Source organism: Passer domesticus, chromosome 1 (genome assembly GCF_036417665.1).
Source record: "Passer domesticus isolate bPasDom1 chromosome 1, bPasDom1.hap1, whole genome shotgun sequence".
Lineage (NCBI taxonomy): Eukaryota > Metazoa > Chordata > Aves > Passeriformes > Passeridae > Passer > Passer domesticus.
This window is the reverse complement of record NC_087474.1, coordinates 4,158,663-4,173,089: the sequence shown is the minus strand read 5'-3', so window position 1 is coordinate 4,173,089 and position 14,427 is coordinate 4,158,663.

The following is a 14,427-nucleotide window of genomic DNA, read 5'->3' as shown; positions in this document are numbered from 1 at the left end:
CTGTAAGTCCTCCTGTCTTCATAGTCTTCATCATCTCTGCTTACAGAGAAGCAGCTCCACTATGGGGCACCTCATCTGACACTTCCAACTTATGTCCTCCAGAGGACAGGAGGAATCCCTTTCTGGCTTATCTCAATGGTCTTGGCTGCAACCACACAGCTACAAATTTCTGGTCCTGCCAGCCCTATTTTGGGGCTCCCCTCCTGGATCAGGCACTGGCCACCCACTCACAGGACATGGGAAAGTTGATTCCACTTTCTGCTCTGTCCTATGGAGTTATAAAATATTTCAGGGCATTTGCTAAATAGCTGCAGGTATTTATGGGCTCTCCATCCCCGCAGGATCCCCATCTACATTTGAGTTCAAAGCAGTAATTATATAAATAATGGACAGGTGGATTTACACAGGAGTAAAGCAGCAACATCTCCAGCCCTTGATTTTTAACCACTGACTGCCAACAAAGACTTGTGGCAAACTGGAATTATTCATTTACTAACCTCAACCCTCGAACTGAATGACTGGCAATCATAACTCCAGTGTGAAATCATTCAACCCTCATTTTCAGGTTTTTAAAATAAACAGGACCAAGCTTCACACAATACAGATGTGAAAATTCTTCCAACACAAATGTCTGAGCCCAGCACATGCTACATTAATTTTATTTTCCTTCTTTCATCCTGATTAAACTGTCCACTAGTAATTCTTTGCCTCTGGCCAAATGCAAACACAACTCTGCCACTAATAGGAATTGAGTATGTCTGCATAAAAATACAATTAAAGTAACAGTACACTTCACATTTCATGCCACTCAAAATTTCAAGTAGGTCTGTTATTACAGGATTTCTCATGCATTGTTAGAATTTTTTTGCATTACACTCTAAGCAACCAATTTTCTTCTCCGGTCAATCAGCATTAAATATAATGGCATGCCTTATCTTGGCTTGAAATAATAACAATAAAAAATCCTGTCCCAGATGTTTAAGATGTTTTTTCCTCTTCTGAGGAGGGTTAAAAGATGTGAAAGATTTTCCCACTCAGAATTTCAAGAGACCCATGGATTTTTACATTTTCTGGCAAAACCCAGAATGACCCAGAGAGTTACACACTAAGGGAGCTCTGCTGAGGTGAGTGAAGGCTGATTTTCAAATCACTCCTCTGAGCAAGACAGAGAGGAGGTTTGATCCCAGCATCTGTGACTGGAGAGGAGACTGCTTTCAGCACTGACCCAGTCATCACACCACAAGAAGGGAAAGGGATGAGCCTTTTCCTCCAGCTTTAATTCTTCCTCTGTTCCCAAAGCCAGCTGGACTTGGGAGCCAAAAATTTGGCTTTGAAAATGATAACTTCCTTATGAAAAAATGACTGTTCAGAAAACTCCTACCCAGCAGTACTGGCATCTGAACTGGGCCTGGAAACACCAGCACAGCCAACCCAAGGGTCAGGCCAGTCCTTCAAAGAAAACTCCTCCATCCACCAGGGACAGAGTTCAGCCTTCAGAGCTCTTTTTCCTGAGCCAGTCACTCCAACTCAGCATTCCCCGGTGCCTTTCCATCACAAAACCATTTGCACCCTACTAAAGTGCTGCCACTTGGGCTGGGGACAGCCCTGCACTCACACTTTGCATCAGGGACAGGTCAGTGTATTGTGGACAGTGCAGAAAAGGCTGCATTTATTGGGGTTTGGGAAGGTCTTTCTTCTAAGAGCCTATCAGACATGACACTGAAGAGCTGTGAAGGAAGAGAAAGAGCTGGAAAACCAAGAAAAGGCTGGTTGAATGAGCTGAGTTGTAAGAAGTCTTTGGCCCATGTGCATGAGGTTAAAGGCCAGAACCTCTGCAATGTTTATGTCAGCCCGATGTTGTTGAAACACTTGTGGAAAAATTGTAGGTTTATCTGTACAGGGTGCATTAAAAAAAAACAACAAAAAAAACAAAAAAAAACCCCACCTTAATGCAGCAACTCATCTCACAGCTCACTCTAAACAACCTCTGAACCTCATTCTATAGCAAATTAATTCAATTGCTTCTTTTATATCTGCTGGAACCAAACTTGAGCAAAAAAAGTTCAGCCACCCTTTTTATCGCCTGCCAGCACACAGCAGTCATCAGAGAACGTTCCAGTAGGTCATAATTTAGTCAATATTTTACTTTGCAAAACACATGAAAACCCTTTGACATCAAAAGCATAGATTTACAGATGCTGGGCATTTACAGATATGGCTGTTCTGCCAAACTATGAGCATGATCACTAGTTCAGATTAAACGTCTGGTTTTGCCTCAGAGTGGAAATTGGCACTCATCCATCGGTTCCCCAAATTCAATTCAACAGCTCCTACAGATTGCAACCACGTTTCCTCTCTGGCTGGCCTGAACCAGGGTCAGGGGTACAGACACAGGGGTCAGATACCTGCCAGCCCTCAGCATCACCCAGAGCTGTGTCTGGTCCTTAGCTGCTTCACAAATGCATTTGTCTGTAAGTTCACTTGTCATAGAGTGCCTTAGCTGGAAGCAGATACACAGTTATCTGTCCTCATGTGCCCAAGGACAGACCCCCTGTCCTGGATTGCAAGGCAATGTGTGTATTCCATTGTCATCAGTCAGAGCTGGGGCAGCTATCTTCTGTTCATGGGGCAGTTTTCTTTATCTCTTCCATAAACCAATCCTCCCTCCAGGAGATCTCTGCTGTTCATGGCCCCTGAGTGTCCCTGCATGGCTGATCAAATTCCAGCATCCCATGGGGAGATGCTCCACCCAGGGCAGGAGCCAAGCATTCCTACCTGGATACAATCTGAGCCTGGAACACCACAGCAGCCTCTGCCCACTGCACTGCCAGAGGAGCACCTGCCTCTTCCACTGGATCTTCAGAGGAAGACTCCACCCTTCTACAGGATCCCTGCTCCAGCAGAACCTGACACTCCAGAAGGGCTGCAGCCACAATTCCCATTGGACTGGTACCAGCACCCTGACCAACAGGGTGTCAGGCTGTGTTCTGACTCTGTCAGTGTTGTTTTAGTTTACTACATTGTTTATTTTATTTTTTTAATTTTTTTTTCCCCTAATAAAGGACTGTTATTCCTGCTCCCGTATTTTTTGCCTGAGAGCCCCTTAATTTCAAATTTATAACAATTCGGAGGGACGGGATTTACAGTTTCCATTTCAAGGGAGGCTCCTGCTTTCCTTAGCAGACACCTGGCTTTCCAAACCAAGACACCCCCCCAGGTGTCTGGTGGTGGTGGGGAAGACTCAAGGGATCAGGACAATGGAAAAATATTTCTCACAACATCAGGAGCTTTTTCTCAGTGCATTTTTCAGACTTACAGTGAATAGGGTGGGGAGGGATATGGGTGGCCCATCTAGCACAGCTCTTTACTTACTGCATTTCCATTAAGGCGTGCAATCAAAGAGTTTTAATTTTATGGTGTCTGCATTGGGGACAGAAAAGCTTTTCATTTCCCCTTCTCCATTGCTATTTTGTCTGTGAACCAAGTATTAACAAGAAGGTTTTGCTGAAGCTACATCCACCAGTAAATTGCTCTGCTACAGTATGGGACTAGAGTGGATGGATTTCAATTTGCAGGACTCCTGGCTTCTTTTTCAAAATCTGCATTAACTCCTGAGTTGACCCTTGGCCTATCATGAGCTGAAATCTTCTTATCTTATTGAAGTGGCAAGGAAGAGAGTGCCAGTCTCATTAGACCCTTTCTGAAGTCATTTACTTTGGGTTCTGCCTGCAATATTTCTCTTAAATCTCTATTTTCATTACATTAAATATGTCATGGGAAGGAAGAGCTCCTTTAATTCCTCGCTTGGCCCAGTGCCACTGGGCTTCCTTCCCTCAAGAAGGATGGGGATTATTCCAGGTCTTTGCCCTGTTCTTCAGCAGTCTCACCTTCCAGCTTTGTCTGGGGAACAATCTCAGAAGATGCAGCTCTATCAGTGGCAGCCCAGGACCACTCTTTGCCTACACAGTTTTTTAATGATGCTTCTTTGAGCCTGTCTTCTCTTCTGCATGGAAGCAGAGACCCCACCAATCCCCAAGCAACACCCCAAAGTATCCTTTTGGGTGCCTTCCCCTGGCACTGATGAAGAAAGGCAGGATGCTTCTCCTCCAAACACTCAAAAGGTACAGAAAATCTTGCTCCACCAACTCCTGCAAAGCTAAAAGTCTCATGTTTCACCTGCAGGTGCTACGCCAACCAAATCCCCTCTGCCACCACTTTTGTGAGAGTTGAGATGCTGTTTTCCAGAGGTGCTGCGTGCTGAGGGGCAGATCTGCTCTGCCTGGTGTTCAGTGGTTCACAAGGCCTTGTGCAATGCTGCTACAGGATTTATTCTGCGCCGGGTTTGTTCTCAAAGTCCTTCAGTCCCTCAGCAGGTGACTTCACGCCTTCATGCCTCTCCTAAGCTTCATGCATCCATTTCCTACACACCCTTTGTGTTGATTGCTGCCCAGATCCCACCCTACCCACCAGAAGAACCCCTCCACCCCTTGAGAATCTCCCAATCTTTTAACAATCAGTTCAAAGCGGGAGGCACCACGAAAGCCCAGCGCTGGGAGCGCGGTGCCGGAGGAGCAGCAGAGCAGATGTGCCAGGAGGCAGCGGGGCAGGGGGCCCTGGCAGAGGAGGGGATGGCAGCTGGAAGACAGACGGGCTCTCCACAGCCTCGTGCCGGGGACGGGGAGCCCCTTCCAGCCTGCCCGTGCTGCCGCTGCTCGCTCTCATCCTCATTAATAACAGCCAGCAGAGGAGATGGATGGGCAGCGCTCGGGGATGAACCACAGCCAGCTGCCTGGAGCTGCCCTGAAAAAACAATATTTAGCCAAAAAACCCAGCAGGTTTTTTCCCCCATCCTGCCAGGTTTGGAATATGAGGGACATCTTTGATTCCCTCGCTGAGATGAAGTTCCTTGAATCGCCTTGTGTTTCCCGTGGGGTGATGCTGTACTCCGGAGAGCAGAGCGGGATGCAGCTGGATCTCTTTGTGTCAGAAAACAAGGAGCAGCTTCTCCTGACTGGATGTGCTGCTGTTACCGAGGTGTTTTGCCTCTCAGTACACCAAAACACTGCTTAACCAGGAAAATAACCCCCAAATTCAAATACTGCTGTTTCAAGATGTTTGTACCTCTGATTTTTGAACTTCAGCTTGGTGGGTGAAGACCAGAAAATAAAAGCAAACCAAGCAACTAAAAACCCACACAGACACACAAATTGGAAGATGCAGGCATGAAAATAATAGAAAATGAAATCCATAAAGACCTCATTGGTCTCAACCAAGTGTGCTATATCGTGGGTGAGCATCATCCTCCTATGGGTCTTCTAAACAGGGATGTTTTTAAAGTTCACAGTTTCACACAGGAACTGGATGTGATGCCAATATTATGTCAAATTGAAAAGATTCATTGAAACAACTTTAAAAGTTTATTTGCTTCTCTGAAACAACTCTGAGGATATGCAGAGTTCTTTCCGATGTGAGAATATCATGGTTTCAAGTAAATATAGCCCTGCTATCAAGAAAAAAAGAAATTAAAAAATAAACACAAGTGCATCAAAGCTCCCCTAAAATAAGATATTTTAGGGGAAATGGGCCAGATCTTCAAGTGGTGTAAATAAGTATCTGCCCACTGGAGCAAACCAGCCTGTGCTGGTTCACCTTAGCTGAGCACCTGCTTTTAATTTCAATATATTTTATATATGAGAGTGGCAGACACTGAAAATAGCTGCATGTCTTTAACACGGGGTTGTCATTGCCTGAGCAGATGGGAAGAAGCCAAACATTGCTGCAGAGCTCATTGCTCCTACCTGGGACAGGCACAGTCAGACACAGCTCTTGGCATCAGCTGGGGTGTTTTGGCATGCTGGGGCTTGGGTGGGAGCCCTGGAAGGTTTATACAAGCAAATGGATGTGAGTGACATTGGGAATGCCATGATACAAATCACCTTCCTAGCTGATTTAATTGCTGCTGAGTCTCTGCTTTCTCTCTGTATTCCCACAGCCCCTCACCAAGGGGCTGTGACAACCTTAGCACCTCCTCTGTGGAGTAAGAAATGGTGGAGATAAGGACATGAATTCCAGAGCTGGAAACAACTCCCTCATGTCAGGGCAATTATAGGACCCTTTGGGGAAGGAGACAGTTTGTCTGCTCTAAAGTTTGGGAAACTGAGGCAGGGATGTTATATCTTGCAGGTTCATCCACCAGAAACTATTCCTTCCAATTCCCAGTGACTCTCTTCCTCTGCTAGGAAAAGTTATTTCTTTTCATGTCACCCCTACCAGACCTTGAGGGGGAGGCCAAGGGGTCATGATCATGGGGTTTAATTTCAGGGGAACATAGGATAAAAAACATACTGAGATTTGTATTTGATTCCTTCATTGCGACTGATTTTGAAACCTTTGGAGTTGTATTTCCAGGCTTTTCCCACAGAGAGCAAAGCTGTGAGTTTTCTTAAAATACATATTGCACAAAGGAAGAAAACAGATAGTCCTCGAAAATCTCAAGGCTCCAGGAGGTGGGGATTGAAAAAAGAGAGGAACACTCTTTTCCTACTGCTCTCTGAAAGCTCACACTGTAATAATCACTACATCTACCAAAACAAGTTGCAGCCCTGCAGCACACCCTCCCACCACCCTGTCTCGGGGATGGGGATGATGCTGGGGGCTCAATGCTCTCCCTAAACCCAGCTGGCAGCTTTGGCACACTCCCTTTATCCAGGCAGATGCTCCCAAGGGTGACAGGTTTAGTGACAGCCCCCACTGGGTCAATCCCTTTCTTCCTTCCCCTTGAACCTGTGTGGGATCACACACCTCTGCAGGGCTGTGCAGAGAGTGAGCTAAAATTAGCTGGGTGGATTTCATGTCACACAGCTTCCCTCTGCTTTTGAGTGCTCGGCTTCCTGCTAAATTTAAATCAAAGGCAACTGGTAAACAAAGGTTTGGTGCGCTCTGCTCTGACAGAAATAGGCACTGCAGCTATTTTTATCCTGCAGACTACACACAATGTGTGTCCAAGTTACAACCAGCAGCAATAAAAATATCCCAAAGACAGTCAAGATGCCACTGTGAGCAGCAATGAAACCACCCTGCTCTCTGAATGCCAGCGAGGCAGCCTTATCTAGACCCTAATTTCTCCCTTTGAGGCTCATCACACAAAAGCCTCACAGGAAGGAGATGAGGTTGTATGTCACACTTTGAGTGTTTGGGTTTTTTTTTTCCCTCAGGTTTTGTATTTTAGCTTAAACTGAATGGTGCAGTGGAAATATCAAAGCATCTTGATCACAGGCTGGATGCACAAGGACTCTTTCAGCTCTGTCCAGTGCTGACACACATGGATGAGATGCTCAAGATGAAGAAGGAGGCTTTACCTTTCAGGTGACTTTCAGGAGAGGCTCTGAGGCTCAAATGCTCCAAGGCAAAGGCAGGAAGTGGTGTTTACAGCACTCTTAGGGTTGATTATTCTGCTAACCCTGGGGTGTGTGGGACATCACAGGCAGTGCTGAGCAGGACAGAGTGCACTCACCTGGTGAGTCACACACAGTCACCTGGACACCTGTGGCAGGAATGGACACTGGATTCAGACCCTCTGAGAGAGGGTACAGAGCACTGATCCACTGGCCAGGACATCCTATCCTCAGAGTCTGCTCTCCTGTTTCAGTCCCCACGAGGTTTTAATGTCATGCCAAGGTCAGGCACATCCCTGGGCCTCAGCAGGGCTCTGTGGAGCATTGCAAAGGGGTCAGAGCAACAGTGCTGCTTACAGATTCTTAATTTTGTTCCTAGTAGCTGGCATAGGACTGTGGTTTTGGTGTAGGATGAGAATAATTTTGATAACACACCGATGTTTTGGTTGTTGCCAAGCTGTGCTCACCCTAAATCACAGACTTCCCAGTGTGTCATGCTCTGCCAGTGAGGAGGTGCACAAGAATCTGGGAGGGAGCGTGGCCAGGACACTGATCTGAATTCCTGAATGGACCAGAGGGACATTCCATTCCACAGCACATCCTGCCCAGTGCATAAACTGGGGGCAGCTGGCTGGGGGACCCCGATTGCTGCTCAGGGTCAGGCTGGCACCAGGCACTGGGTGGGGGGAAATTGTGTTGTGCACCACTTGTCTTTCTTGGGTTTTATTTCTCTCTCTCTCTTTTTGTTGTCTGCCTTTTTCACTATGATTATAATTATTATATTTTATTGTTGTTATGTTTTATTTTATTTTAATTATTAAACAGTCTTATACCAACACATGGATTACACCTTTTTTTGTTCCATTTCTTTTCCCCCACCAGCAGTGGGGAATGTGAGCAAGCAGCTGTGTGGTACTTAGCTGCCAGCTGGAACTAAATCTCAGCACCACCTTGGATCTGCCTCTGGAGCCAGTTTGCAGGCCAGCTGTCCCCAGGCAGCAAGCCCACAACACAGCAGAGATGGCTTCTCCCTTTCTCAGCCCTTTCTTCCCACTCTGGAGACCAGCCCCGTGCCTGCCAGGGGGAAGCAGGCAGTGATGGAGGGGCCGCCACATCTGGCAGCAGCTGGGAGGGCAATGCCCCACAGCTGGCACATTGGGCACAGCTCAGAGCTTGGGAAAGGAGAGACCTGGGTCACCCACCAGCCCTGGCTTCTCCCTAGGCTCTCATTTATCACCAGTACAGGCACAGCAGGGCCCTTTTATTTTATGCAGCAAATCATTAAGAAGAAAGGAGGGAAGAAAAAAAAAACCCTTTTAGTAACAACTGTAAAAAAAAAAAAAGGGAGCAGGGGGGAGGCAAGCATGCAACCACAGACAGATAAATGGAGTCTGGTTACAGAAGGCTGGAAGTTCAGCTGGGAAAGGGGACCATAAGGAGGGTGAGGCTTAACAAAAACCCCCTGGTGCAGGGCTGGTCTGGAGCCAGCAAAGAGACCCAGTCTCCTCCTGGGGCCCAGCATCAGTGATCACAGACACAGGTGAGCCTTTCAATTAAGTTTGTGTGACCCTTCAAAGGAGACCTGAGCTCATCAAGACCTGAAGGCACACAGGGGGGAGACAGAGTGACCCACTGAGGAGGGCTGGGCCAGCATCACTGTGAGGCATTTGGAGTGGCTTGGCTTGCTGCACCAGGCTTAAAGTAGGGCTGGGGGAACCTGTGTGAGTTTGTGGGGTACCAAAAAAATATATTCAGGTCTGTTTGCAGCAGAAGATTCTCACCCATCTGCAGCAGGCTCCTTGCTCAGAGCTACGTATCTTGTTCACCCTCCCAAAGATTTAGCAAAGTCAATGCCCTGAGAAGGGCTTGCTGGGTTGGCTTTTACAACCAACAACATCCACCTCCTTGGGACTGAAGGTTGGGACAGGCAACTGCCAGAATCTGTCATGACCCTCTTTCCTGCTCCTTGCCAGCTTTATTTTATACATTTTTTTATTCCTCAGTGTAAAAGCTTCCCTAACTAGTCATTAACCTCAGTCACAGGACACAATCATTAAACATTATTGTGGCTGTAACATGGTACATTACTTGCGAGCGTTTCCTCCAGCAAGGGAGAAAAAGAGACCTGCATTAAGGTCAGGATTCTCCTGCACATGTATTAAATCAGCATCTGGCACCACAGACCTGTTGCAAAGAGTGTGTTTGGATAGAAAGGACATTTTATGGGAAGAGTGCATCTTTCTTAATTAAACACAGGAGTGGGGAAACCCATCTTCAGTTTCATCTCAGAGAACACCCCAGGCATTCAGATCCCATACTCAGCTTTCCCCATGACACCACAGCCCGCTGCCACATGGGTGATATGTCCCTGTGGAGACACTGTCCTTAACCTGCTCAAAATCTGTGTGCTCACAGCCCTTCCTGGGCTCTGGAAATAGCAGCTTCTGCAGGAATGAGTTTTGTGAAAGGGACATAGAGGGGTCCTCTCTGCCTACATGCTGCTTGCAGACACCAACTGAGGGGCAAAAAACTGCTTTGGAGCTTACAATAGACACGGCTTTTGCTGCAAAGCCCCTAGGCTGGACCTCACAGTCCTGAAACACAAAGGGAGGGAGGGATGCTCACTACAACCATTCCTTCATGCCTTGTGCCAGCTGATGCAGCAATCAGCTGTCTGGGAATGTCCTACATTATCCAGGGAGCCTTGCTGAGAGGAAGACAACCCTCCTGTGCCTCGGTGCAGGAGGGAGCCAGCACTTGAGCTCCTGAAGTGAAATCTCTGCGGATGCAGCCCCGGGCTGACAGGGAGCGGTTGCGATGGGTCCTGCCCGTTCCCATCCGTCAGAGGACCCAACGAGACATGACTGACATGAGTGGAGCTGACAGAGGCTGAAGACCACTTCCCCATCTGGGGACGTGCCACCAGGCCAGGGGGGAAAGGCTGCTTTTTCCCACGTGGGGGCTGTTCCACCCAGCAGCTCCCTCTTGACAGCGCCGGGCTCCTACAGCTGCAACACCTGCCTCACAGGCTTGGGACGAGCTCATCCAAGAGCACATCCCAAATTGGAAGTGGCATGACATGAATGGTGCCCCCCTCCAAAGCACGCTGTCCTCCCAGGGCAGGCTGGGGATCCCCTGGTGCTCCTTGTCACACATGGATGCCCGTCAGGGAGCACAGCCCGTGACTGACAGGGTTTAATGAAGACCTTTGGTGCTCGAGGGAAGCGATGGCAGCTTGGCAAGGTTGGTTGAGTCAGAAGAAAGGGGCAGGCCAAGGCTGGCCAGGCTGAGCCTGTTGTGCTGGCAGGGCCCCATCTGGAGCATTTAAGAGCTGTCTGGTCAGAGCCAGGCAGGTTGGAGGTGGGCAGTTTTGGGGGGTGGTTTCACACCGAACACCGGCTGCCTCCCCGAGTCACCGTCCCCGTCACTCACCACTGCCTGCAGGTCAGAGCCTGGAGTCCTCTGTCCTTCCTTGTACCCAGGGGTGGAACTCACACCTGCTTTACAGACAGAAATGAAAATGTCAGTGTTTAACCAGGGAAGTTGTTAACAAATAAGAAAGGCCTGGGAATTCCAGTTAATGACCCCACAGTTTCAGCCTCTCACTGGGGTCATTGACGTGGTGAGGGAAGCACTCATCTTTCTGCAGTCCCAAAATATGACTCTGTCCAGTGAAATGAAACAGCATCAACCATCCCTGCCGTTGAGCTTCCTCTATGCAGGTGTCCAGCTCAGTGTCCATGCTCCCACACACATGCCCTATCCCTGGAAGTGTTTAAGGCTGGGTTTGTTGTGGCCCTGAGCAAACTGATCTAATGGGTGTCATCCTTGCCCATGGTGGGGGGTTGGAATTAGATGATCTTTAAGGTCCCTTCCAACCCAAGCCACTCTAGGATTCCATGATATTTTTCCATGATTCCATGAGCTGAAGTTCTTACACAACTGGAGCAGCTGTGGTGGGAAAATGAAGAAAAACCCTTGTTTTGCCCAGGGAGTTTTCCTGGAGATGAGAGGGTAGATGAAAAATTCCTTTAAACAACAGGGAATTTTGCTTCCTTAGAGCGTGAAGACCAAGTCCATTCAGAAGTTTGAATTAGTAGCTGTAGAAACAGCCATCTGGATGTTTCAGAAGTATGTCATTTTTGTCTACCATAAATATTTTTTTGACAAGAACAAAGGAAAATTAACAAAAGACACAACAGCATCTTTTTGTCCAACTCTGGTGGTGACATATTTCAAATTTTTCCCCTGACAGAGTGTGTTTTAGCTACTAATTGCATTCCCATGTCCTTTCTAAGTGCCTTTTTTTTGTCACCCGTGATACAAAAACAGGAGATTAAGGTAGAAGACCAGCCCAGTTTTACCATGATGGCCAAATCTACAGTCACTGCACATCAGCAGAACAGGATCTTCTCAGAAACAGCAAACAGATAAATATTTTCAGCAAAAGCAGAGGAGCTGAGACAAGTTTGACCAGGACTCCAGGTGTGACCTGGTCAAGCCAGTGATTGTGAATTTGCATGTCCAGAACAGGAAGGAAGGAACAGATGGAGATTTGTGAGGTAGTGAGCTTTGTTGTTTCCTAAAAAGTTTTTCCAAGATTTTCTTCCCAAGTCCACCACATGGACAGAGTACAAGTGAGATCCAGCCCCACCAAACGGCAAAGGACCTTGACCTTCCCTGTTAAACCCCACACTCCTCCAGTGAAGAGTTCATTTCTCACTCAGAAGGAGGTTAAAATATCCTGGTGTGGTTCAGGCAGTGTCTGAGCACCCTTTTCCATAGAGGTTGTGGAGGAAGGTGGTCACTCCTCACACCAATCCTGTGGAGGAGGCAAGTTGGGATTTTTCTGAGTCAAACTGATGTTCAGAGTCTGTCTGTGTTTGGGGGAATGACATGGACATCAGCCTGCTCCAGGCATGGAATGCTGCAAAGACTCAGGGAATTCCTCTGCTCCTATCACCACTTCCATGGGGTGGAAGAAAGCACTGATGACAATTTGTCTTGTAATTACTGCTTTGGGAAGTCATGTCAGGGTAGCACTGCGTTAAAACCACCACCAATACCTTTCTGGAGGCTTCATTACAGTTTAGGAAGAGTTTTGGTCAAGTTCTCCAGGGAGTGAGGCTTCTGTGACTCCAGTACCTGTCTGTGCACATCTCAGACATGGCTTTTCCAAAATCTTCCAAAACCCTGGGGCAATTTTGGCCATTTGACCACCAGACCACAAAGACATGAGGTTGCCACCATGAATGCAGGTGGCAGGGAGGCACAAGAAGCAGCACAAGCCCAGAGGCACCAGCAGAGCAGAGAAGCCTCCTGGGTGAGAGACAAATGCTGTAGGGATGTTCCAGGCAGAGCTGGTACCCGTGAGAGGTGGGATACTCTCTCCACAAGGCAAAAAGCAGTGGGAAGACTGCACGAGAGCTGAATAAAAATCTTCCTCGCTGAGGAAGAGGGAACCTGGCTGGCTGCTCATGGTGGTTTGGGTCTGAGCCCTTCAGGCTGGCCCCACAGGCTGATGCAGGAGCTCTGCCCTCCTCCCTGCACAGGCTGGTGGACGAGTGATTCATGTCACGAGAGGGGAAATGCAAGAGCAGAGCAGAAATGAATCACCCTCCGCCGCAGGTCATTTAATTCATTCTCCCTCCAGGAGGCAAGTGCTTTTGCACACTAATTAGATAGTTCATCCTAATGGCAGCTGCATGATCTTTTTCCTTCCTTCTTTACGACTTTCAGCAAAATGGCATAAAACCTGATGGGTGTTTAAAAGGAGAAGAGGCAGTGCTGCCCTGGAACAAGCCCCGTGTGCCATATGGCTGAGACAGGACAGTGCAAAATCCCACAACGTGCTTGCTACACGGGTTGTCTGCACTGTAGTGCTCTCCTCTGCTCACTGCCTCCTCTGCCCTAGTTCCCAGACACTGGGGTATAATTATAGAAAAGCAGCAACTGAAGCTGGTTTAAAAAAGATGGTCTTTTTCCATGGAAAAAAAGAAATGCTCTGAACAAAATAACAAAAAAAAAATCTTGGCAATTTTTTAATTTCTTTCTTTCTTTCTTTCTTTCTTTCTTTTTTTTTGAGAAAAAGAAAGCAGAAAATGTTCTGTCTTCCTCCCCCTCCCTGCCCACCTGTTTTTGGGAGAAAGTGAGGAGGAGAGAGAAGGGAAAAACCCTATGTTTTTAAGCTTGTTGTTTTCAAAAGTATTAAAACATCTCTACCCAAGCTGACATTTTCTAAGAAAATTCTCATTTTACCTGAAAACCCCCTTTGAATTCAGGAAAGCACAACTGCTTGTCAGAACAAAAAGATAAAAAAGGCTGGTTTTTAACTTTCCTCCCTAAAGCTATTGCTAGGTGGCACTGAAAACTCAGACACTTCTGGGTGAGGAGCCTTAGAATGCAGATTGTGCAGCCTGGGAGGTGAGGAGTATTTTCCCTATGGATAAGATCTGCTGCAAGTTTACCATCATGGTGAGACTTCTGTATGGGGGCTGGCAAGGCTTAGTCTTCATGATTTCAACCACATTTTGTTAAACTAAGCACAGGATTTGGGGCAGAGTCAGGGTCCTCATGACTGCTTGAACCTCAGTCTGGGAGGCTGCAGAGCCAGCAGGGTCCATCCAGATGCTCACAGGGGATGCAGAAGCTGCAGAACCTCACTCCTGCTGAAAGACATCAATGAATGCCCAGGTGGAGATCTGGTGGGAGGAAGGCAGGTATGGCCCCACAGGGATAAAAATCACCTTTATTTCCTTGAATAAAGGATGTGTGAACAGCACTGTGTGATCCACACAACGTTTTGAGACCCCTTCAGGGAGGGTTCAATGCTGCAGAAGGGATCAGTCTCCTCAGACTTGGGTTTGTTCACTGCTGGGTGCCAATCCATCCCAAGAACAGCCATGGGCTGCAGTGCCTGGCTCTTTCTCTGCCATCTCCACCCTTCCCTTCCCAGAAGAAGACTCAGGATTCTTGCTGGTACCACCCCTCAGGGAGGAGACCTCAGACCACCCCTGGGCTACATTTACATTCC